At 38.0% G+C, this 26455-nt stretch overlaps 1 protein-coding gene across 1 annotated transcript in view; it reads left to right on the top strand.

Annotated features, from left to right (window-relative positions):
• The window catches only part of MYO3B (myosin IIIB), a gene marked incomplete at its 3' end in the record, with an annotated part of 190620 nt that overhangs the window by 148823 nt on the left and 15342 nt on the right, over nucleotides 1–26455 (top strand). The window lies entirely within an intron of this gene.

The raw sequence follows: 26455 nt of genomic DNA, 5'->3' as shown, positions 1-26455 counted from the left end.
CTTTGCCTTCCAACCTCAGAAGTCAAAGATGGTAATGGAATCTCTCGTGTTTGGCTGAATGAAAGACTACTAGTTTGTTCACACACACAAAGATTCAGTCAGCAGCACAGGAACATCTGCATTAATTCTACCATCTATGCAGTGCAATTTTTAATTTTATTTGCTGTTTTGTTATTTTTGCCATGTTCAGCAAGAGTTAAAAAAAACTTAAAGTAAAACATTTTGACATTTTTGAATTTTTCCTGGTTTATCTTTGGATATTCCAGGAAATCATTACCTATCAGAATGCATTTCTCTTATTATGGATTTTATCATCATTGTGTCTTTTTAAATCCATGAATACAGACTTTACTACTAGACTGGAGAATAACTTTCACAATTTAAGATGCATTAGGTTGATAATGTGATATCTGTAACCAGAGCCAAAATGTATATGATAGTAAATTAATTTCCAGGTTAATACTGGATGTTAGTTGTTTATAATGTTGTGCTATTAATTAACATTACTCTTTCTTTATTTATTTAATGGGACAGCTTTCATCTCATAAATCTACAAATATTTATCTGAACAATTAAGCCCTAATTCTGCAATTATATGTTTAAATTTTACAGAGTTCAGTAAAACAATTTACAATGTAAAGGTAAGAAGATAGGTATTTATAAGGAGATGGTTCTGTTACAGGAAATAATGCAAATTCGGTGTTTTTCCTCTTTTGAACAGGCATAATGTGCTTTTCATGCTAAAAAGAGAATAGTATTTAAACAGAGCAGATTGAGAAATCCATTATTCCCTCTTCATGCATTTCAGTCCATATGGGTTTTGAATCCGTAGTGTGGGACTGCAGGGGAAGTTTGCATTACTATCTTAAATTATTGCATGTTAAACAATAAACCTGTCAAACAGAAATATCTTCATTGCAGCAAATCCTCTTGAGGGAAGCAGTCAGGGCCCAAATCCATCATCTTTACTCTCACTGCATATTGTATGTTACCCTGCGACTGGTCTCCTTGAAATCAAAGACCTTGTGTCTGAGGTAAAACAATTAGAGTAAAACTGGCAGAATTACACCCTTAGCAAACATGATTCAGAGTCATTACCCAGTAATTTAGAGTGTCTTCAAAAATGTGAAATGATAGAAGAATAAAATGTGAAGAGGAGAGAAATGCAACATTGATCTGAACTATTGAAGATACATCTATGTTTAAATGAATAAGCATGCAAATGCAGAGAAGTAAGGAGTTTACTAGTTAAGCATGAAAATATTCAGATAGATGATCATATAAATCACACTTCAATGAGTAACTATTAAGGAAGTAAACCTGGTGAAGAATAATAACTTCTTTGGGTGCTTTTAAAAGCACAGCTTGCATTCAGAGATGCAGATGTTTTCACCTGGTGCTCAGTCTGTATTTAGCCTTAATGTATGAAGTACACTTTTAAGCAGATAGTATTCTTACACCTACTGTGAAGACCAAGTGAAATAGGAAATACCTCTTTTGAATAAGCACATATAAAATTATGTGTGTTTTACAATGTAGGGCGATACTACATAAGCTGTTATTCACACTAAAAAAGCTGCCCATTAGGTGGTCCAAACAATGCAATTATTTTTCATAGTGAAACGTTATTCTGCAATGTTAGAGACTGATTTTTAATTCTGTATAAGTTACATTACAGACAGCACTAGTCTGTCAACTTGGTGGTGCTTGGACCTGAAATACAGAGGCCAATGGGGAAGGGAATGTGACAGGTTTCTGCGCTGGTCCATGACCCAGTTATGGAGCAGTGTTGGTGTTTGCTTAAGGAGGAAGTCTGTGTGGAGGCTTAAGCACAAAAGAAAGGACGTGCTGCTTATTTGTCTTGAGGCCTTAGCAGGTGAGGCTTTAGTTCAGTCAAGAGGGGACAGAACACAAAAGGACAAAATGGTTGATATGAGTTTGCATATTTCTGTATTAATCAAGCAGCCTGTTCTCGCACATCTTGCTGTCTGGCTCTCTAATAGCACAGGCTGCCTGTTCTTAATAACAGATCAGCAAAGGAAGAATGGAGAAGGAAATTTCCACAAAAACCATGCAAGGACTATACTCTGTAATTAATACAGAAACAAAAGCCTCTTTTTCACATCAAAAGCCTTCTCACTGGGTCATAGAAAGGCTGAGCAGTATGGCCAAACTGCACACACAGCAAATGCATGCATGTGCTATGGTTGTATAGAGTCACTGGGGCTGCTTTTACACTGCACAGACATTCCCTGCACTCTGCCAGAGCACTGGGGCAAAACCAGTAACAATGCCCAGAATTCCTTCCAGTATCTCTGCTGTGATGCAGTGCCTGGGCAGAGAGTCCAGTCATTAGTAACAATTAAGCCAGAAGTTAATTATTCTAGTCACAATAAAGTAGAACTGAAGGAATTGAAATAATATAATCTCCAGAGGCCAAGTAGTGGTATTCCCATAGATGAGATAGATAGTGAGAATGTTTGAAATTATTAATGAAAAGTGAGTGCTTCATAGGGAATTGACCAATGTAACTTTGCTTCAAAGGTAAATGTGACAGATTTTCTGAGATGCAAAGGAAGTATGTTTGCAAAAGGAAAGTTAATAATATCTCTGCATTGACCAAACAATGACATAATTTTTATGCTTAGCACAGACATTTTGAACAAGTGGGAAAATACACAGAGTCTCTGGCTGTGGACATTCTCTCATGGGAGAACAATGTGACTTATGGATATGTTTAGTTTATGCCTTGCACCCCACACTACAATGCTAAAACTTCATGAAAGGTAGAGAAATTTGCCAGGATTCTGTGAGATCTGGAAGTATAGTCTTCAGCGTTGTCTATAGCCACAGTCTGAGGCAGTGAATAGTCCATTTCAGTATACCCTTTGATTTTAAATTCTCTAATCTTTTATATTTTCAAAACTAGTGGAAATTAGGGCTTGGCATGTTTCAAGCTGAAGTCCCATTAGTCACTGACCCATCTTTAACATTTTTCTTGCAATATGTATATTTTTTTTATGTTGATAATTTTTTCTCTTCCTTTGTGGTAAACCAATCATGAAATGGGATTTGCTGAATGTAGCTGTGTTGGGCTTGGAGAAATGTATGAAGTCACTGGGTCTTGTACTGATGGAGGACAAGCAGATAATTAAGTCAAGGTACTGCTTGATGGGGAGAAAGGCTGCTGCCCACCTGAGAAAGTACTGTGGATAAGTTTTAGTAAGGGCATTGTGGGCATGGGAGACATTATTCCCAAAATGTTACTCTTTGGTTGTCATTACACAGATGCTATTTACAGGTTCATCACCCTAAACAGGAAATTTAAAATAATGATGACTTCTTTAAAAGTCAGGACTTAAGTCTAGTTTTAAAGAAAGGATCCAACTTTAATGCTAAGAAACATGATGGTGTTAAAATACCCAAGCCAAAAGGAATAGTGGCTTGGATGTTTGGTCTTTGCTTCAGAGTACGGTTTCCTTTGTGCCAGACTTTGTTATTAAAAAATATTTAAACTGCCTCAATCTAAAGTAGCCTTGATTCAATGTCTTGTGCTTGCAAGTAAAAAGTACTTAAATATAGAGAGGTGTGTTACACTACATGGCATTTAACATTGTACTAGTTTTAACTCTAATCTCATTTTATTCCTATTTTTACATTTTTTGAAAAAAGTTAATGGCTATGGCAAAGCAATAATCAGTAGTGACTTGGAAATGGGGGCACTTTTTATCCTTGGATTCACAGAAATCCAATATCCCAGCATGACTGTAATAGGCATTATAGTAAAGAACAGGCAGTATCTCACACAAAACATGGTATCAAGATCTGGGTGCCTTGTAACCAAAGATGCCACTTCACTTTGTGCAAGTAGAGAGAGATCAATCCAAGCCATTCAACTGTTTGTGAAACTCAGCTTCCTGTTTGATCTCATTATAACAAACCTTCCTCTCTAAGTAAAAACAAAACCACTGCTACATGATGTAGTGTGAAATACTGCGTGGGCTTTTGACTAGTTGTCACTGGCAGATGGGATGATACTGACACATGAATGCCATTCATTTCAGAATCCTATCATTCAGAAATTTAAAGGAAAGAATTTGTAATTTAGAATTACTTCTGTTTGTTTAAACAGGGGTTTCATTTCATCATTTTTAAGCTCTCCACTGAGATTAATCTTACACCGAGGGAATATAAAGCCTGAAAAACTTGACTGTAGTTAGTGAAATCATAACAGTGAGCAGAATTGGGTCTCTTGGTTATAAAAAATTTACATGAAAAATTTTCTACATATCTGGGGTTTAAGGGAGTTTGGGGCAGAATATTTGGTTTTGTTTCAGGTGATTTTTTTTGAGCGGGTCAGATTTGAGTTGGTCTTTCTTTTGCAAGTAAAATACATGATCAGAGGACAGCTTGACTGTTACAAGAAACTCTAAAAAGGCCAAGATAATGTTACACATAGTATGAGCTGATTGTGCTGCGCATGCTGTAGCTCTGTGTGAGGCCTATGAGATCTCCACAGTATTCTCCTACAACATACCACACCATAACAGATAAATTACCATTAGCCATGTTGCAGCTGAAGGCTCCAGCAGAGGAGTTGCTGATGTGGTATGTTGTATAATGAGTTTCCAATGAAAAGGTTCTGCTAGCGTTCTGTGGCTTTTGAAGCAAAATCTGACTGGGCATGTGCAGGAGAAAAAGTAGCTTCTTTTTATTTTTTCCTAAAATAGTATCACTAGATTACTGATCTCATCACACCTGGGATAAATGCTTTGGGCTTAGTAAATAGAAATCATGTTTCCAGATCATTCATTTTATCTTGCAAATGTATAAGTAAAAATCCTCATAAGAAAATAATTTTTAGGATGTCTGTTGGGAAAATAAGCTAGTAATAAAGCTATGTCTCAAAGCAATCATAACTGTTAAGAACTGCCTGGATGGCCAGGCTTGGAGAGTGGTGGAGAATGGTGGTGGCATCCGCTTTGTGTCCGGTCACTAGTGATGTCCCCCAGGTATAAGTGTTGGGTCCAGTCCTGTTTAATATCTTTATTGGTGATCTAGAAGAGAGGATGGAGTCTACCATACACAGATTTGCAGACAACAGCAAGTTTAGTCAGAGTATCGATCTGCTGGAGGGTAGGAAAGCCCTGCAGAGGGACCTGGACAGGCTGGATCCATGGGCCAGACCAAGAACATGAGGTTCAACATGACCAACTGCTGGGTCCTGCCCACAACAGCCCCATGCAGTGCTGCAGGCTGGGGGCAGAGCAGATGGGGAGTGGCCCAGTGGGAAGGGACCTGGGGATGCTGATCAACAGCAGCTGAACACAAGCCAGTGTGTGCCCAGGTGGCCAAGAAGGCCAGAGACATCCCGGCCTGTATCAGGAACAATGTGAGCAGCAGGGCCAGGGCAGTGATTGTTCCACCTTTACTGGGCACTGGTGAGGTCACACCTTGAGTGCTGTGTCCAGTTCTGGGCCCCTCAGCTCAGAAAGGACATTGAGGTGCTGGAGTGTGTCTAGAGAAAGACAATGAAGCTGGTGAAGGGTATGGAGCACAGGTCCAATGAGGAGCAGCTGAGGGTGTTTAACCTGGAGAAGGGGAGGCTCAAGGGGACCTCATCACTCTCTACAACTCCCTGAAAGGAGGGTGTATCCAGGTGGGGATCAGCCTCTTGTCCCAGGTAACCAGCAACAGGACAAAAGGTCATAGTTTTAAGCTGTGCCAGCGAAGGTTTATATTGCACATTAAGAAGAATTCTGAACTAATTCACCCATTAATAGTTTCTGTTAGATCTTTTGCCACTCTGTAATGGCATGAATTTTGCCAAAGTATCAGACCAACAAATCTGAAAAGAAATTGGACTGTTCATAAATTTTTCTTTAGTGCACAGCTTCTTAATTGTTTTTTTCCCCTCCAACAGGCAAAGACACAAACAGTGGCAAGTGATAAATACAAGCTTTGATTTGTTAAACACATGTTAGCTCTATGTTTAGCCCTAGGCAGTGAATTTCATTATAGGCTGGTTTACTTCTGGATTGGTTATTGTGATTGCTTCCAATGCGAAAAGATTTGACCTGCAGCCATGACTGATTAGTATCAGAGGTGAGAGATAAAATAAGATGCAAGTAAACTGCACAGATAAATTGCAATAGGGTTCTCCAGAGACAACTCAGTACTTGTTCTATGTAAAACAAGTCGCAATTCAGCTTGTAATGGCTGCATTGCAATAAAAATAGACTGCAAAACTCTCTCACTGAAATATCAAAAAATATAGTAAAAAATCCAAGAAATTTAGTGAAGTTGAATAATAAATACATGATAATGCTGTGCAAAAACCCTGTAGGTTTTAATAGGGGTTCAGTTTCCCTTCTTAACACTGATCCAAGCTGCTGTTCACCTGCTCTTTGTCTTCATTTTCTGTCCACAGTGTATAGGTTTGTTTGAACACTTCTTTTTGCTGTGTCTTTGTTGGTAGTTAAGTTTTTCATCATGCAGCACTTCACTGTCCTGCTGTTATTGTTGGAAAATTCTTTTAAGTATCCTCTATCGGCCTTATTTTTGTTATTTTGCCACAGTTACTAGTGCTCTGAATCACCAGCATATCATAGATGACTGATGTACTCTGGCATATAGTGTAGTTCCTAATTCATTACTCTTCTGTTTCTAAAAAAACCACACCATTTTATCTAAGTAAACTTTGTTAGAATAAGCACAGTAGGTACAGAGCTTTGAGAGTGCACACAAAAAATAACTCTAGTAATATTTTCTCAATAGGTTTTTTTTTTTTTTTTTTTTTTGCAAATTGCAGAATTTTAAACCTTTTCTCATGTCAGAAAACTTTAGATAATTTCTTTATTTCTGGGTATTTTGTAAGAAAAAGGCTAAGACAGTTAATTGTTTGCTTTTATAGAGCTATGATTTAATCTGCTAGCTCTATGTTACCAAACAATTTCTCAGTGTTTGCTGGTATTTAAAAATCTGAATTCACTCTGATGAATTCCCCACAGCTGAAAATAATAGCTGAATTTCAGAACATCTTTCTAGGAGACACTGTATGTTTTCACAATTTATTTTTATAGTTCTTCATAGATACTGTGAAGAGATAGCATGCTGGTAAAGTAGCAACATAATTAATGCGATGTTGCAGAATGCTATATGAGGTGTGTGAGATAGTTCAGAAAGTACCATAACAAATTAACTTCTTATGTATTTTGTATGGGTTTGGATATTTTTCCTCTGTTCTAAATTTGAATTATTATTCTAGTGGATTGTGATTAGCTGCCAAAAATTATATAGCCAAACCATAGCACATAATTTGCATGGTTGATCAATGCAAATGAAAAAAAAAATCCAAAACATCTCTGACAAATAAGGGATAGATACTGAGGACAAAATGTTTGCAACCACATATGTGAAGATGTAGATACTACAAGTTACTCATAGATACAGTTTGATTAATAGGTATTCCATTCATGAACTGGTTGTGAGATATTTGGATGGAAAAAAATTGCCTTACTTAACTTATTCATTAGCTCTTCTCAAGACAATGGTTGTATTACTTGGCTGTCCATCATTACTTCTCTCTATTCACTAGAAGTGTTTTGTATTTTCAGTTCTCTTATGGATAACCTCGGATTCTAATGATTAAGCTGAGTGTAGCAATAGCCAATACTAGCTTGTCACAATAATTGTGAGCTTGCAGAGGTCCCTTCTGACCCCAGGCAAGGATAATCTTTCTTGAGGATCTTCCTTGCCTATGGAGAGAATTACAGGAAGAAGTTGTTATGCTCAAGTGTTGGCAATACAGCAGAAAAATAATGCCACACCCACACCTTCCCTGCTTATAACACCTTTCCCCCAAGGGAAGGTCAGAGTACCAAAATCACAGGAAGTATTGTTACTGCTGCCAGTAGAAAAAAGAGGAGCTGCTTTCCTCTGTGTGGTCAGGCAGGCAACAAGCATATCTTAATCATAACACAAAATGTATAAAAGAAGAGTTCTATGAATTCTAATATTTCTTTTCCTAAAAATACCTCAGTACCAGTTCTTTGTCTTTAAGGTTTGTCCTGCCTTGTACACATGAAAACATAGGCAATGAACAATGTGAGAAGGCAAGAAGCATAACTGTAATTACTAAGTATTGCCTCTTGCTTGTCAGGTTGGTCTGCCTTACCAGGCTAAGTCTGACAGGGAGAATGCAGACATGACTAACAAGCTGAATAGCAGCAAGAATAGCCGTGAAGATTTGATCATCTTTAATATATCCTTCTTCATCTGACTGTCTTACATTTTGTTGGAAATCAAATATAGACAATGTGTGTGATTGCCTATTACTAAAAAGTTGGAAGGCTGTAGCAGCTCTTTACCTGCAGTTGCAGCTAGTTTTTGTCCTTATAGGCTAGGAGGAATGTCTTCAATTCTTTGTCTGTGGCTTTGTGAGTGCAAGTGCTATTCTTGGGACTCTGTCTTGCCAGTGTGTTTATGTTGCCTTCTGCACACACAGAAAAGTTACATTCAAAATAAGGAAAAAATATTACATTGTTACAGCCTCTTTTTGTAGTACTGGGATTTGCAAACACCAAAAATGCCCTGCAGCAAAGTGGTGCAATTGTTTTTTCTACATTCTTTTACTGCTGTTCTTTACTGCATATTCTTAGTCATGATAAAGAGCATGACTATCAAATGAATAACAGCAAGCTTGTCGATTTTAAAGGGCTTATTAAAAAAAAATCAAAACAACTAAGTTTGCTGCAGCTCTAAAAAAACAGCCAATTTTAGTAGTGACATAGATAGGTATAGTTTCAAAAACTGAGAACAACTAGGTGCTGTCGTTAAAAATTGGTAAAAGAGATACTTATGTACCAAATATCTTTGACGTGTTGATTTTTTTCAGAGATAGGTGAATATATATGGAGTTCACATCTCACACTGTCTCACCTAATGTCCCAAAAGGGCACAGGAACAAGATTCCAGTTTGGGCTAACCCCTCATAATTTGTTCATCTCACTTTGAGACTAAGTGATATCAATTTCTTTCATCTCTTGTAGTCCATATGCTTCCAATTAATATTTCATTCATAAGAAGCTGATAAATTGGAAGTTCTTGATCTCCTCACAAGGATTTGCCCCTTGCAATGATATTCAGAACAGCTGTAAATTCAAGTCTATAGTATATATCAGTTTTCCATCTGCATATCCAGGCTCACGCTTTGTGCTTTTTGATCATTGATTTAGGGCCCAAGAGGGGTAAATTCCTCAGCTTCATATCCAAAGGAGCTTAACTGCCTTAGAAAAATGAAATTTTGTATTACCGTATTTAGATACTCTTACTTGTAAACTGTAGTCTACTTTAAAACATTCCCTAGGAAGAACATAGTTGTGAGACATCCACAAGCAGACATGTCTCAGGGCATTGCAAATGAAGTAGGATTTTCATTATTGTCTTTCATCATCATAAGCAACTTATAACCTAAAACTTTCAAAATCAGAGATTGCATACATGGTAGTAGCATGCCACACAAACTAGTCATTGACGCGTATTGAAGAAAATCACTACTAATTCACAGAACTACTTCTTTTTGTCACACCCGCAAAATAAACATGCACAGTCAGAAAGCATCTGCCAATTTTCTACTTAAATTCTGTAATATGTTTGTGAAATTGTAGTCACTTGTGGTGGGACTTGCAAGGAAAAAAAAAAAAAAGAGAAGAAAAGAGGAACACATCTAATCTTTTTTTTGGAAAGAGATTATAACAGTAAGGCAGAAAATGCTGACCATGGTAGATTAAACCATGCAGAACTTTGCATATAGGGAAAATGTGGGACAGACATGGACAGACATCATGAAATTAAAACCAAGCCAGAAGTGTCATGTAGGGGGAATATGCCATCAAAGAAGAAAACCTGTGCAGACAAGCATGCTAAAAAAAGGAGAAAGAAGCAAATGAGATGAAAAAGTAAAAAAATACTATTCAATTTCAGTAAGGACAGAAGGCTTGGTAGCCTTGGAAGTGAAATGTCCTTCTGCTTTCTGTAGCATTTCTTTGCTCATATCTAGTTGCTCAAAATTTTCAGGGAAAAGTCTAATTCTAGTTTAGAGCATTCGAAATGAGAATTACAATTCATTCTCTGTTTTAAAAGGTAATAGTTTGCAACACTTTATATCATTATTTGCAACAATTCTTTTTGTTATGCTTAGGAAGCCTGTGTCTCTGAAGGGGTAGAGCATTGAATGGTCCAAAATCTTTGAAAATAAAGAGACCAGGTGAAATAAGGAAAATCTTCCCTTGTGTAATAACAACCTTTTCTTTGGTGGCCCTTTTTTATTTTCTATTTATGAACTTTGGAAGCTAAGCAAACCAAACAACCAACCAACCAAAAGATAACAAAGGATGTAAACACCTAACATCACATCAGGAGAAGAGACAAGGTAAAACACAATACTCCAGATACTACAGTGAGTTACACAATTAATTCAACCTTAAAACAAGATTCCAGAAGTTAAATAAGACAGGAGGAATTGAGATGACCCCCACTGGATTTACAGTCTTACATTCTGTATTTCACTATTGCATCCATTGCAGCTATACAATCATGATGTTTTTGTCTTTGCGAAGACTGAAGACATTTTCAGTTTTATTTCCTAATGTTATTTTTAATTCCTCTGTTTGTGCCCATCTCCATATTCAGTGTTGGACCTAAGCAAAAGCTTTACATTTTTTAATTTAGTGATGTTTAGTGTCAGGCCTAAATTCATTAATCTGTGACTTTATGACTCTTAAACTATGAGAAGAGCTTGAGGGTTCTCATGGATGAAAAGCTGGACATCAGCCAACAATGTGTGCTTGCAGCCCAGAAGGCATGTCTCCATCAAAAGAGGAGAGGCCAGCAGGTCAAGGAGAGGGATTTTCTTCTTCTGCTCTGCTCTCATGAGACCCCACCTGGAGTGCTGTGTTCAGCTCAGGAATCCTCAGCCCAAGAAAGACATGGCCATGGTGGCATGAGTCCATAGGTGGCCATAAAGGTGGTGAGAAGGCTGAAAAGCCTCTTCTGTTAAGACAGTCTGAGAGAGCTGGGGTTATTCATCCTGAAAAGAGAAGGCTTCAGGGAAACCTCATTGCAACCTTCCAGTATTTTAAGAGAGCTTGTGGAAAAAGAGGGAGAGTAACTTTTTGCATAGGCAGATAGCAATAGGATAAGGGGGACCCATTCTAAACTAAAAGAGGATGGATTTAAATTAGAAGTTAGGAAGTTCTTTATGCAAAGTGTGGTGAGGCACTGAACAGTCTGCCCAGAGAAGTTTCGGGTGTCCCATCCCTGGAAGTGTTCAAGGCCAGGCTGTCCTGAGCAATCTGGTTTAATGGGTGACATCCCTGCCCATGGCAGAGGGTTTTAATTAGGTGAATTTTGAGATTCCTTCCAGCACAAGCCTTTCTATGATTCAATTGCTTTCTGAATCTTGTCTACCTTTCCAAATGTAATGGAATGTTGGCAAGAGATTTAAATCAAGTTCATGCTCTTCTAGAGTTTCTTGGGGTAGCTTCTTGAGGTCTTTTGATTATGCAGGGTCATCCACAGCAGAGCAAGATGTGCCTTGCTTTCTGGACATGATTCTTTAAAAGTAAAACTTTTAGCTCTATAGATAGTTGCTTCTGAGAATCAGAACCAGATTTATTATTTGAGTTGACAATTTAGGATCATTATTTAAGGTCAGCCTTTACCAGTGGGTTATCAAGATCTTTTATCCCTTGTTGCTGAATGAGTGTGTCCCAGATTGTCTCTGAGTAAAGCCTGTAGCTAGTGAAGAAATAATACAAAAAAAACCTTACTGGGAGAAAAATGTTCTTTGTGTTCTTGTTTATGCTGTGTTAAAAAATAAAATAAAATTAGTAGCAGATGGCATACATATTCCCTGAATATTGTCAAATAAATTCTCCAAATAAGAAATCCCAGCAATAAGAACACCATCGTCTGCCTTTAAATTTGTAATTGCTTTACTGTAGTCAGAAAAAGCCAAACTCAGGAAGTACATATGATGTGTAAGTAAGCTGAGTTTAACTGTAAAGGAGTTAGAGTTGTGTCTACTATGTCCTTTGCCATCCAACTGGAAAATTTCAGGTGCTGGGTTGATGCAGGACAATTGTCCCTCATAACCTCAGAAACGGTATCGCAGAGGAAGCTCTCCCCATATCTGCAGAGGTGCTCCAGTTCAACATCAACTGAAAATGGGAAAGACTAGAGGATATGGGAGAAAGATTATTTCTCAAGGACTGCAGCCCTTTATCCTGGTGGCTTTTGTTCTGGTTTCTGCTGCCCTGCCTTAGAATGATTCCTTTCCTGGGACAAGTAGAAACAAAGAAACAGAGCTGGCTCTGCATGCAGTGAACGAGCCTTCTGTGCTAGGGGTGTTCTTCTCTGAAGAGGCCTCAGGGCAACTGAGGGCCTATTATGCTCAGCATCATCGTGCATCTTCATGCTACACCATGAACAGGCATGGCTGGTCTGTAAATCTAGCCCATTGTGTCTGGATTACATTTCTTAAACTAATGCTTGGGGTTTTGTCTGGCTTTGTTCATACCAATACCGGAACATTGAGTAAGAACAGCAAATCAGAAACAAAAAACACAAGCCTTTAAAATATTGCTCCCACAGATTTAAGCCCCAAGTGTGTTTTATATAAACATTTTGAATCGTGGCTGGATTTTTGACCAGATTGTTTCCCCTGAAGGATCTTTTGAAACAAAAACAAACTGAGCAAAACAAGTTTTGGTGGTATGGGCTTGTGCTTGTTTCTGTGTAAGCTGATGACAAAGCTCAGAACAGGAAGGCAGCAGTGTGCTGGAATCTGGTGTACATTGTGTTCTCCATATTCCCAACTGACTTGGCAGGAGTGATCTAGAACTGAAACAAGAATCCATTTTCACTAGGGCACAGGAAAAGAAGTCATCATTAATGTAAAGCAATTCAGCTGTTTTCAAACAGTAGATTCAGTTAACATGATATCCTGCTTGTGGCTTCTTCTCATGTGAATGTGTGGCCTGTGATAGGTTAGGAAGGTGAGAACTTTTGAGAACTATCCTCTCTCTTGTATGGCCCATGAGAGTAGTTTATATTCTATTACTATGCCTTCTGTGCTTCAGTGTGGGTATATAATTTCACAAAGGAGATGAGGAAGTGGTTGGCTTTAGCATGAAGCTGTTCCCAATGGAATTCCAAGGTTATTTAGGTGAATGTGCCATGCATCATGGGATTGCAGTGAAGGATGCAGAAGGTTTCCACATCCTAGATGAAAAGAAATGGAAGGTGAGGAACATTTTGCTTGTAGTAACTGTTTAAATTTATTTTAATGGGGTCACTTCCATGAAATACTGTAATGCAGTTTCTGTAGATGCTATATCATTGAGCAAAATAAGTCTGCTACCTGAACCAGAGGTGAAAGTGGAGTCCCCCTGTGTAGTGTTGTGCTTAAGTTTCAAGAAAGGAAGCTGGGTAAAAATGATACAGATTGTTAATGGTACTGCTCATCAGACTTTATTTAGCTTCAAATTTGGAAAAGCTACTCCTTTATTTCTAAGCCTTCACATTTGCATCTCTTTGATATGAAATACTTGTGAACTAACTAGAGAACAGAGCCATGGGTTCAGTAGCCAAGAGATCCTTGATTTAGTAACAGAATTTCACAAGCTTGTGTGCAACCTCTCCTTGTTCTGCATATAACAAATGCAGCAGTCAGAAGCAGAAGTTCATCACAAAGGTCCTCCACATCTTTAGTGTTATAACAATAACTGCCTAAGTAAGACCATTAGAATTTAAAAAATAATTGAAACGGAATTCCAAATAACTGTTTAAAATTAGATGTTGATAGTACAGCTTGAAAAGTAAATGGGTTGAACAGTATAGACAATACAGCATTGCTGTGAACAGACTTTCTATTTGATATTTTTATTGTTTTAAACAAAGATAATGTATATCTGCATTGTGAAACAGTAATGAGCAATAATTGTGATTTAAGTACATAAAGCATTTAAACAGCAATAACGAACTGCTACATTGTCCCCTACAGTGTCATTAAGACACTTTAAGGGGAAATTTAAATTACTTCTAAGACATTCTGTTACCAAGTTACTCTAAACACAGTTGGGGATATACAGCTGCTGCTTCACTTACTAATACCTCACCAATTAAGCCTTTGCAGGTAACTGTGAGTAACTGTTTAATTTAGTTGCGTAGGAATTTCAAAATAGTATTCGTGGTGCTTATCAGACTCCTGCAAATTTAAGAACTCTGATGTGCTTTGGTTTTGGTGTATGTGTATGACTATGGCCTGCAGATTTATGTAAAAAATGTTGTAATTTTAGTGTAGTCTTTTGAAAAATGGCATCTGAAAAAAAGTCTTCACTGAACTGGCAAGTTAGGCTGTATCTGCAGTTAGAAGACTTTGAAACTGTAACTGTACTGCAGGTGTATGACAGCAAACTTCCTTTCTGGAAAGACATGCATCATAGGAAAGAAATTCTTAAAAGCAGTTTGCCAAATGGATTGAGTTGTTCTGGTGAAAAAACCAACAGTATTTCTGGCTGAGGACTTTTGCCAGTCCAGATGATGTCAAGAAATAAATGCATTGGTAGCATTTGCTGGTATAGACTTTGCCTGAAACTAGACTGTTCAGAACGAGGGCAAAATGTTTTTGGTTTGCGGATTTTTGGGGGGGCAGGGTGGACTTCTGTAAGTTTCATTGTCTTCATTGCTGTGGACCTTCTGCTTGGTGTGCATCAGACTGTCAGGTTTCTGGCCTGTACTCAGAGCTTAGTCAAGACAGTGGAGAAGGTCCCAGTGGATTTTGGACAAGATCAGAAAAAAATAAAAATAAGAGGAACTAAATGGACCCTGCTGTGCCAAATTTCCCCAAATATGCCTTTCCTGATACTGAGGAGCAAAAATTTTTTTTTTTTCCCAACCAGAACATTTTCATGTAATTTTCATGTGGTATTTCTCAAAAGACACAGACTTTTCAGGGCTGAAAGGTAGGGAATGGATACCTTACGCAGGCACTGCACACATGCTCTGGGGCATGCAATGTGGTTGCAGCTGCTCAGCATTCTCCCTCCACCTCTCAGTCAGAGCATGGTAGTACTGAGTAAGGTCTGGTTTCCACAACTACATTTGCTTAATTTATTCTGAAAACTCTCGGCATACACTTCAGCAGTATAATGTAGGCAGAGAAATTTGACAAGGCTAGCTAAAAATATTATATATTATAAGAGCAAACATAAAATTATTGGATAGACTTTTGTTTTCAGACTAATACATTTATGAACTATATTCATCCAACACTAAATCCAAATGCCTCCCATATCATTGGAGATTACATACAGAGTGAACAGAGGGCAGTCTCATGTATCCTCTTTCCCCTTTTTTGTATTGGTTAGTCCCATAAGTTCCTCCTTTCTGCTTAACCATAACGTTGGAAAAACAATAGATTAATTAAGATAACAGTATCTTCTGTAAACTGGAAAATAAATCATTGTGGTTTTAATGTCTTACATTAAAGATGAGTTTAAAAAAAACGACAGTGTTTTCCGTGGCATTGCATCTGGAATTAGCTCAACCTGTGAAAGCATTCTTCTCCTTCCTCAATTAAATTCATCGATCCCTTTTAAGTACATGTTCTTTAATGGCCTTTGGCCACTTTTAATGTCAATTTTAGGTACAGCTGAATCTAAACAGCTGCAGTTTATGTGGTCATTACATAATTCATCTAGATTGATCAGTTTAATATCTGATTTTTCAGGATTTCCTCACAATTCTGGAATTTTAGCAATGCAGATATTTTCCTTTTGCCCAAGGCAATAATAGATGTGGTGTGCAAACACTGCTTTAAAGAGGGTGTCTGTCTGCTGATTTACATATTTTAAAAGTATTAAGATCAAAAGTAATGAGAATTTAATCCATATGGCATGTAAAAGATAAATAGGAATATTAATACTGTATCAAATACTAATTAAAGGAAACACCAGTCCTATTTTTAAAATCTTGCATGCGGATGAAGAAGTCATTGCAAAGTTAAGATCTGATTCTTAAAGAAATTAAGAATCTTTTTTCAAGCCCAGATTGTAACTGAGACTGAGTGCATATGCTGGGCCAAATTCTGTTTGCATAGTACTTCACAGTATCACTGGACTATCCCTTTCTTTCTGAGTATCTCATGTGATTCTAAAACTGAAAACTACCATCAGCTTTACTACCGGCTTTTAATACAGAGGTTCGCTTTCATTACTCAAGAAGCTGAAATACCTGTGTTTTCTAACTTGCCTAAGCATACATGTCTAGGCCCTAAAATAGCTAATTCATGGGAACCCTGTTGGATTTTGATCAAGTCTTGTGTGCAGATTGTAGCAGTGGGTGAAGAAAATGTCATCTCCCTCGAAGAAAACCTTAGACAAGAGCACTCAAGACGTGTTACAAGTTTTCCATGTCTTTGGGCTAGAGTAAACTTTTGTCTTTCACTGTTATGGAATTTGTAGGTATAAGTACCTTGGGATGTGTGCTCCTGGCAGTGTAGCAAGTGCACAGAAAAACTGGCTCTGGTTGCACTGGAGTTAGAAGCTTTAGTGCAGTGCCAGTTAACTCCACACAGACAAATCAGCCATAGCTAGACATGTATGTATCATGGAGATACATTTAGAGTTTCTTTATTTCTAAGATTGTAGACCTTCAGTTCTCTATTAAGTCTTTGTTACAAATATTAAAAGGTAGTGTATACTTTTAACAGAGGAGTTAGCTTGCAGGTAAAAGTTTCCTTTGAAATATGGGAAAAATAAACAGGGAGAGCTTGTAACAAATTTTGCAGGTACTGCAGAGTCTTGTAAGTGAAAGAATAAACTTAATAATTTGCTGTAGCAGGCTGAAAAAGACCTGTGAATAACTGGAGTGATTTTTCTTCGTTTGTGCCTTGAAGAATATGTGTTCAACAAAGCTGTCTGAGACACAGCTGAGCCTGGCAGAGTGGAGAGAAAAGTCTGAAATGTTGAATCTTGCTTAGTCTTGTGCATTGCTCAGACTCTTAATTCTTTCCTGTAGGTCTATGGTTCCTATGTGTTTCTATATGGCTACAGCAAGTAGTCATCACTATAGAGCAAATCTTGCCCTCCACAGGTTGAGAAAATGGGCTCTGATCAGTGGACTGTTTTCTTCTTAAAGGCAACAGTGATTCTGCTGTAAAAGGCAGGAAGGCACTCAGCAGATTGCATAAACCTCCAGTGTTGCGGCTGTGTTCCCTTCGGCTATATCAGAGTGGTCAGGACAAAGTTGTTTTGCCAGTGGATCAACAAATCACAGTTCTTCTGCAGCCCTCCATCCATTTCAAAAGTGCTACACCATTCTAAAGAAAATGGTGCAGCCACACATTAAGCGTATACCAGCTGTTCCATGTGTGCATGGAGCAACGTTGTCCAGGAACTGCCCTCTTATCACAAGAGGCAATTTGATGTAGAAGGAAGAATGCAGACAACTAGAGAAAGGATGTGAAGGAGAGTGCTGTAAAACATTCCCAGCTGTACGTATGTAAAGCCAGTTTACCCAATCCAACAGATGATAAGTGGGGATGTAGACCCATCTGCTTCTTGTCCTCTTCCAGGAAATATTAAGTAGATTCAGTATTTGGACACTGTGCCCCATCTTTGCAGTCAGTCTAAGGATGATTTCACAAAGGTACCGGCCTGGGTCCATCTAGAAGAAGCTGAGTTTGTTCTGTGTGAGTTAATGCTTTTTTTTTCTCAGTTGTCATTTCAAATATCTGGCAAGAGTGCATTGGCTCTGTGCCTTCTGAGTCATGGTCTTCCTGGAAAGGAAGGATGTGGTTAAACTCACTGAAGTTGTTTTGTGGACTGCTGAGTGGCTACAGTATCCCAGGTGTGGGTTTTTTCTGTTCACTTTCCTGCAGAATAGCCCAGGTACTGTTTTAAATAGTTTCTGTGTATTTTGTAAAAGACCTTTTAATTATTGAATACATTTTCATTTTCCAGCTGGAAAATTAAAACATAGAAGTATATCATCACATGGTTCATTCAGTCTTGAAGCAATTCTGAAATGTTAACCGGAAAAATCTATCTGCCTTGGAGCATTTTTTACATCAAACATTCCATGAAAATATTTTCCTGAAACTCTTTAAGTATTTCCAAATATTAAAGAAGAAGAGACATGACTTTCTGAGTATTGGTGATGAGCTAATGCAGATAGTGTCAAGTCCACATTTTAAAAAAATAATAATAATGTCAGCATTACAGTGGGGGGAGACTGACCAGCATCACTGGCACAGGCTGACACACTACTGATGCCAATTCACGTTCTGACAGAGGTGTTGTAGACACCAAATAAACAGAGTTTGTTGGTAAGCACTTTGACAAGCAGAGACAAGAACCAAAGAGAAGTAAGCAAGTGGCACAATGAGTAGTTTTGGAAATAAATATACATAATAAATAATAAATAATAATAAATAAATATCCTTCCCTCCCCATACCATTTCCTCCTCAGCCCCATCTTGGTTTAGATTTTGAAATGGTTTCTAGTAGTCATGCCTTCATGGCCCTTTTGAGAGCTGGGGAAGAGCAAATGATGGTGATTGGAAGAGGGATAATCATCTTTTCCCTTCAAGACAGGATGATTTCCCAAAGAGGGAAGATTTTTCATTCCTATAGTGTGTGTAGTACTTGTGTATATATTTAGGATGTACTGTTGACTCTGTATCTATCAGATAATAAAACTCATCTTGGATCAGCATTAACGTTAGCGTAGTGCCCTCTAGAAATTGACTGGGCAGAAGTTTATTCTTGGAGTTTATTGTGGTTCTGAACCTAAATGCTTTCTTTACAACCATCCTTGTCTTTTTTACTTCTTGTCTGGATAATTCTTAGCCCTGTCCTCCAGCTGGAGAAGCAAAGTACTTCCTAATCCCTGCCTATGGATTTAAAAGATCTTTACTGCTTTTAGTGGGGGGACTCAGAAATCTGAAGCCCTCATCCTTATCATATTCCCCTCTGTATTTATGGTAGATTAATAGCTGTATTCCAGGGGAAAAAAAAAAATATATATTCTGGTGGACTTCTTGGAGATGAGCCCAGATGAGTAGAGCTGCATTGAAAAGATGCTAATCCTAGAGCACACACTACTTCCCTAGGATAGTGCCTGTGTTGCCTTAGGGCCGTGGTTTCCAGTGTCCCAACAGCTCCAACACCTCTGTGTAATAGAAATCCCTTCTGTAAGCCTAGGTTGTGTAACACCTCATATTTACAGGTCTGAATGCAAGGCTCTAGTATTTGCTGTGGATCGGTGTCATTAGGACAGCACTATTGGGCTGGGCAGCTGGGTTGCTAAGGTAGCAAAGCAGCATCTCAGTCAGCTCAGATAATACTCAAGAACAAAAACTCATTCAAACTGTACTTGACACAGCCATTTTTTTCCTTACTCAGCCAGATCTTTTGCAGGACACACTATCATTTTATTGGCCATTTTTGCACCTTTCCTGAAACTGGGGTTCTCAGTACAGACACATGTGGATTTTTCTGCCTTTGAGAAAAGGCTTCCAGAAGACTGTGACAACTAACTGGTAGCTATGTGTCAAGTGATACAAATATTACTGATGATTTGTACAATGTGTGCAAAGTCAAACCATAGTCTGAGACACTTCTCATGAATCTCTGAGCATGAAAGAGGTTTTGAATATTGAAGCATTCCTGTGGTTCAGGTGCTATCATGCTACATGAACAGGGTATTGCACCTGGTGTCTGATGCTGGAAGATGTCTTTCCTAGGTCTCACATCCTGCCAATTTACAGAGCAGCTCAGAGAAGCAGTCTGCAATTTCTTCAGCCTCCTCATCTTGTTCCTGGGCACTGGAAGATGCTTCTGTGTATGTTTAGGTCTGTGGTCTATGGAGGATGTAATACTTAACAATATCAGCATGGCCAGAGAAGCTGTGGATGCCCCATCGCTGAACTGATCAAGGCCAGGCTGGATGGGGCTTTGAGCAACCTGGTGTAGTGGGAGGTGTCCTTGCCCATGGCAGAGGAGTTGGAACTCGATATTCAAGGTCGCTTCCAACCTTAACCATGCTATGATTCCCTTGAAATTTCTCTTAATGCAAGCTTTCACTTACAAAGTGAAGAACAAAGGTATCTTTGAGGAATACAGGAAATAATAAGCCTATGCTTTATTTCATCATAGTTAAAGGAAAATTAAATGAAAAACATTTATTTGATTTCAGCATATTGCCTAGTTCCCTCAACCAACCAAATCAGGGATGAAGGCTTTTCTGCCTTTATTCCCATTTCACAGCAGGATTTCTGCTAAATGATTTTTTTTAGTGGCTTGATTAATCTCATTTCGTATCTCTTACAATTTTTTATCTTTCTCTAATACCAGTCATGAATTCACCTTTTGAGTTCCACTCTCTCTTGGCGGACTTCAGCTGAACTGAAAAATCTAGGCATCATTTCATAGGTCATTTGTCAGTGGAAATGCCAGTTGCTGCAGTGCTACTCCCTCCAATGTTCTCATGTAATTCCTGTTACTACCACAACAATTGGGTAAAACACAAAAACAAGATGCAAAGATGTCTTTTCCTAGCAGGCTGGGGATGGCATGGTATTTAACACATTTTAAAGGAGTATGAACAATAATACTAATGCATTACATTGATAATGTATAATTTCAAAACTATTTGTATACAAACAAAATAGGTCAATGAATGCAGCTAATTACTAGCACCTGAAACAGACTAGAGATGACAAAAATGAAGCAAATTAAGAAACAGCTTAAATGACCTTTAAAATGGGCATTGAGCTTCACTTTAATGACCAGGCAAAAAGCAATATATTCCATCTTTGGAGCACCTGAATTTTGGAACAATCCATCAACAAGGAGTATAAGAATAAGGGTTGTGAGAAAAGTTTTCCTTTCATGTGCAAACAGAGGTATTGCAGTATGAAGTTACATGATGAAAACTACAAGTGGTACTGTAGCTCTAGGTAGCCTGGCTTTCCAGAGCTGTGAGGAGTCAACAGAACTGGGACTGCTTAACTACTTCCAGTAATTTTTTTACCTAGGCAGTTGCCTACTCAATCTTGAGTAATGCAGCCACCCAATATAAATCCAATAATAATTATTATATCACAATTTAATTTAGAGCATTTGAATGTGAGATGCTTTTCATTGATGAACAGATGTTTAACCAGTTGTGTTCAGCACACTTACAGAATCTATTTGCTAAGAGGATAAAACCTGTTGCCAGATTTTGCAAGCTTTTTCTTCTTTCGCTCCCTCATCCAGGGAATGGTGAACAGCTTAGGACCAGGAATTATGAGTGGAAATCCTGTATCTCAAAAACCTGAGGGCTATAAAGGCATCACCAAAAACAGCTCAGAGCATAATTGCCCTGAGGATGCCTTATCAGCACCAACATGCAGCTTGCTGTATACAAAACTTTTAAAGCAACTCCAGCTATGCTGCTGTCCTAGTATGATTCAGAAAGCTGAGCACATGCTTTCTTTAGCACGGAGCACCCTATAGGGAAAGCGTGCCCTGAGTAGACTCAGCCAAGGAGAGCAGATGAGGATGAGCCTGTGGATCAGCAATTATGATTACCCAGAAAAGGATCAAAAAACATTATGGATGTCACTTCAAGCCATGGATAAAATGGCAACTGCAGTGAAGCTGCTTCATAGTCTTCTCTTGTCTGTCTATGGAGGGAAGATTCTAGTCTTTCTTACAGTACTCTCAGGCAAATCTCAGTTACTTGGAATTTGTTCAGGAGAAGGGTGAATTTTACCCTGAAGGAATTAGGAAGCATTATAGATTCAACATATGGGACCATATGTCATTGTATTGTTTCCAAATGTTTCTTTTTGAGCTCTTTCCCTCCATTGCAAACAGATTATTTCACCACACATTGTCTAGAGAAGAAGGAGGTTTCATATTCCCATTTCTTTCATTTAGCCACTATTAAATCTATATCAGTTTCATAATACTGTTTTTCAACATTATTTCATCCTTTGTTTCAAACATGCACACTGTAAGTGAGGCAAGTGCTTTTAATGTGCTGTTCAGGCACTGCCAAAGTCAATGGCAGAAATAGGGACTACAAGCAGAGATGGTCCCAAACCAAAATATTACACTTGTTTCTAAGGCTGTTCAAAATCAAACCAAACCTTTTGCTTGACCCTTAATAGAGGGAAACCAGCACTGATTTTTGATTGAGGGTCTAATTAAACTAAAATTAGAAATGTGTGGATTCTACCCTCTCTTTGCTATGCAGATCAGTATTCTCATGTAATGTAAATTGAGCTGGTCTGTATCTCCCTCTTTTCCTATGATTTTTCTACTCCAGCCTTGGAGAAGAGCTCTGGTGTCCAGTGACATCTGTTCTAAATCATGTTTTGGAAAAAATGTAAATACAGAAAACTTGAGGTCAGATCCAGACAAAGCATTGGGCTAGCTCCCAAGGCCTCTCTACATCTGGATTTGTTTGATGTCAGGAAGGCTGTCCACAGAGTCTTCAGTGATGGTAGCAAAAGACCCTTCATTTAAGGCTTTCCATGGATTTTGGCACAGGTATTATAAGTATTAAAACATTTTGATGAGCTCCCTATCTGTGGCTGGCTAGGTGCTGGCCTCTTCTGAAGAGGAGAATGTTCTGAGAGCACAAACTCTTCATCCTGTCCAGATGAGTGGAGATGGTCTTCTGTGACCTTCTCCAGCCTCAGCCACTCTCATATTTGTCATGTTTTTAATAATTAGTTTTGGTTTATGTCTAATTCTGGTAGTGTTTGGTTGCCTGTCTGCACAGGCCTGCATAGTTCCCAGACATTTAATTTATCAGAATTGATAGATTTAAAAGATGCAAATTTTTGCTAAGCAGTGATAGCTTCATGTTGGACTGCTTGAAGGCAACATTGCAGAAGCAAGTGCTGAAGGCCACATTCATAAAGAGTTGATGTGCCTAAAACAGTCTGTTTAATTGTACAGAGCAGGCATCAGCAGACCTTAGATTCATGGCTGTGTTAGAAAATTGCCCTAGGCATGGGATGGTAAACTTCTTGGCCTCTGTAAGCTAGACAGAGTTGGAGTTGCTTTTTGTTTTCCTATTCTAAGGCCTCTTGTCACTGTTCTGGGCATTATTGTTTCCCTAAGATCAATAAGTGTGAAAATCAAGCTCTGTTGGAAAAGCCACAGAGAAGCAGAGACTTCTTAGTGAGAAAACAGCTTTACAATGTGGAGTTGGCATACATTTTACATTTTTATCGGGTGTGTATTTACCAATTAGTCAGCAGCCTGAGCCAGTGGATTTAATGATCTTTGTGTGATTTATGCATAGCTTTTATTAATTGTGCCAATAGGGATAAACATTGGATACAAATAGATGCAGATGTCTCACTTCTTTCCCCTTTAAGTAATACTGTTTCTTGTCATTAAACTATTTTTTAAAATCTACTCTATGTGTTAGAAAGTGATCATTTCTTACCTTGCATACCGTCCTTCCAAAGGCAAGGCTCAAAACTTTCACCAACCCATATTCTCACTGGTCTGGGCTATGCCTATGGCCAGTACAGAAGTTCAGAGAAGACAGCATTTTCTCCTTCTCCCCTTCTCCCATCAGTGGAATGTACATTAAATAGTAAGTAGGCCACAGAAACAGAGAGCATGCGAATGACTTGAGCTCCTGGTAATTTGAGTAGTCAGAGAAAAAGGGGGCCAGCACCTGGCTTTCAGTCTCTGTTTGAATGAATATTTAACTACTTTATGTAAAGTGGAACACTTTCAACAAATGAGGCTGAGAGAAACCTACCTAAGAATATTTTCTAAACCAGCAGTTAGGCTACTCTCCTGAGAAGCATGATATTTGGGTTCAGGTCCCTGTACCAAATCACTTAAAGGAGGTGCTTGAAGCTACATCTTTCACAATCTAAGAACATGGCCTAATCACTGAGTTTTTGGATATCAGGGGTGGCAGCACTACCTCCTCTGTTTTGGGAAAGGAGTCCCCTTGTGACAAAATCAAAATGTTTTGTTTCTTGAGATGCCAGAATGAATTCTTTCAACATCTCTGAAGTTTTTTCATGTTATTTCAGCTGAAACTGTTAGTTAATATGACCTGAATTCACACACATTAAAAAAGTTTCTGTTGCCCTAAAATTCCAGTATTAGTGAGGGAACAATTGATGAAAAAGAAGCCTCATTAATTTCTAACTCAGGTTAGACACTCTGCAGTTGTCTGGTTGTGGCACTTCCTGAACAGAGCCCATCGATGGCTGTGTTTTATGATTTTTATTGGGATGCTTCTCTTCCACAGAGGAGGAACTTCCTCCACTTTAGAAGTAAGGAGGACTGTAATCTTGAGTACCCAGAACTGAAAGAAGATTTAAATTATTCTGCTGCAGAATGCTAATGGTCAAAAAGTAAGAGCACCTTTCAGAAATCTTTAGGCATTTTCATCCATTAAATGCCATTTAGAACTTACATATCTAAATACTAGGCTATTTTTAAATATAAAACCTCTTATGCACATTGGCAAGTATAGTGAGATCATTTTATTGACTTTTTGTGCTACTTCAATAGTTTCTCATCTTCAAATGCCATCTTTTGATACCATCAAAAAAAAAAAAAAAAAAAAAAAATAGAACCAAAACCAGAATCCAAAACATAGTCAGTTTTTGTGACATCATTGACTTTTTCCCTCATTGAATATGCACAATAAGCACATTTTTCTGATGTTCTAAGTTAAATTGCCAAAGTTCTATTTTTAGTAGATATTAGAAATGTGTTTGGGTGCCATCATAGTCAGACTTTGGCAGCAGCACAGTACTTCTTATTCACAAGTTTGCCATAAATGCTTTAAAATTATAAAATAAAATTATACGGATTATTGGTTTTGTCCTTCTGTTTCTACGTGAAAAACAAACTTTGCCACCTCTTAAGTGGTGTAGTACATGATAGGACATTGAAACATTTGCTTCTGGCTGTTTTCATTCCAGAAACAAAACTAGAAAAGGTAATCTGAAAGAGCTGCTGTCGTTCAGCTCTGTGGTCCCCTTGGACCCTCTCTTACCTTGGTGTTTCACTGAACTCTGATGAGCTCAGCCTTCTTTTGGTGAGCCCAGGATCCCAGCTAGTGTTTGGGCACTCAAGTCTTTCTAGAACAGTGGCATAAGCTACTGCTGTTTCTTGTATAAGGGGAGCAATGTATTGTGGAGCTCTTCATAGCAGGAATTACACTCTCTCTTCCTCGCTGTGCGTTGAGCTGCAGTGAAATAAGTAATGATAATGTTTAGAATGTCATAATTAGACATCTGAATTTAATACTTCAGCAGAGGTAACTGGGAAATTCATCCCTCACATTCTGTGTGTGTTCAAACGGGTATCCTAGTCCTGGCTGTCTGCAGCCATGGAGGAAAGAGAAAGAAGGAGGAGTGTAATAAAGATATTGGCCCTTTGCTGGCCCTGTCAGGTGGGACAGGCACCTCCTCCTCACAGGCCACACAGCAGCTGTGTAGCCAGCCTGCACACATTCTAGTCTGCAAGGGTTTATGTTGAAACCTAGTAACTGGAGTCCTTTTTCTCTGAAAAATAAATACACAAAACATGTAAAGCTAAGACTTCCTATGACAAAACAGCTGCCTAATATATTTTGTACTTCTGCATAAATTTTCCAGATCAAGTCCTAATAGGAGAGATTGAGTTGCAGAATGCAAAAAAAGTATGATAAGTGTAGTTAACCTCTCCTATGTATTTTACAAATAGAAGTAAGGATTTATGGTTCTGTATAAACAATATTGTGAACAATGCTAACAAAATGGTGAAAGAACAGTGATTTGTTTTGGACAAACAATTTATTTTTTATTATTGATTGAGAGTAAGAAAAAGGGATAAATCACTAAAAATAACATTTTAAGGAATATTAGTGCCATCTCATAAGGCTTCACATGATCAATTGTTACACAGTGGGATAACACATTGACTTCATATAAACTGCTGGCATGAATGAGTGTTTGCAGTAAAAACTGAAAATCTTGTTTTCCTATATGTAGTGTTATAGATAGTTTTCTTCTATTAATTTTCATCTTCAGAGAAGAAAAAATATCTTTGGCACATCTTATTTTTGTGCCTGCATTTTGAAGTTACTAATAATGCAAAATGACCTAATCAAAAATGAAATGTGACAAGAGGGAGATAATCTCCTGCTCTACCTTGTGAAAGCAAACAATCAACTATAATTTAGCATTCGCAAGTCATGTTTCTTTCCTTTTTTCTATATTATAATTTAAATGTTTTTCAAAAATGATAGTTTTATGGGTCTCTTTAAAGTAATTTATGTGGTTTATACATTATTTGAAAATGTAAATTTTGCTGATTATCTTCAATTTGCTTTTGTCCACCCAGCAGTCTCATATTCATTTAATTTA

Source organism: Zosterops lateralis, assembly GCF_965231275.1.
Source record: "Zosterops lateralis genome assembly, chromosome: 7".
NCBI classification, from domain to species: Eukaryota; Metazoa; Chordata; class Aves; order Passeriformes; family Zosteropidae; genus Zosterops; species Zosterops lateralis.
This window is presented reverse-complemented; position numbering and strand designations above follow the sequence as displayed.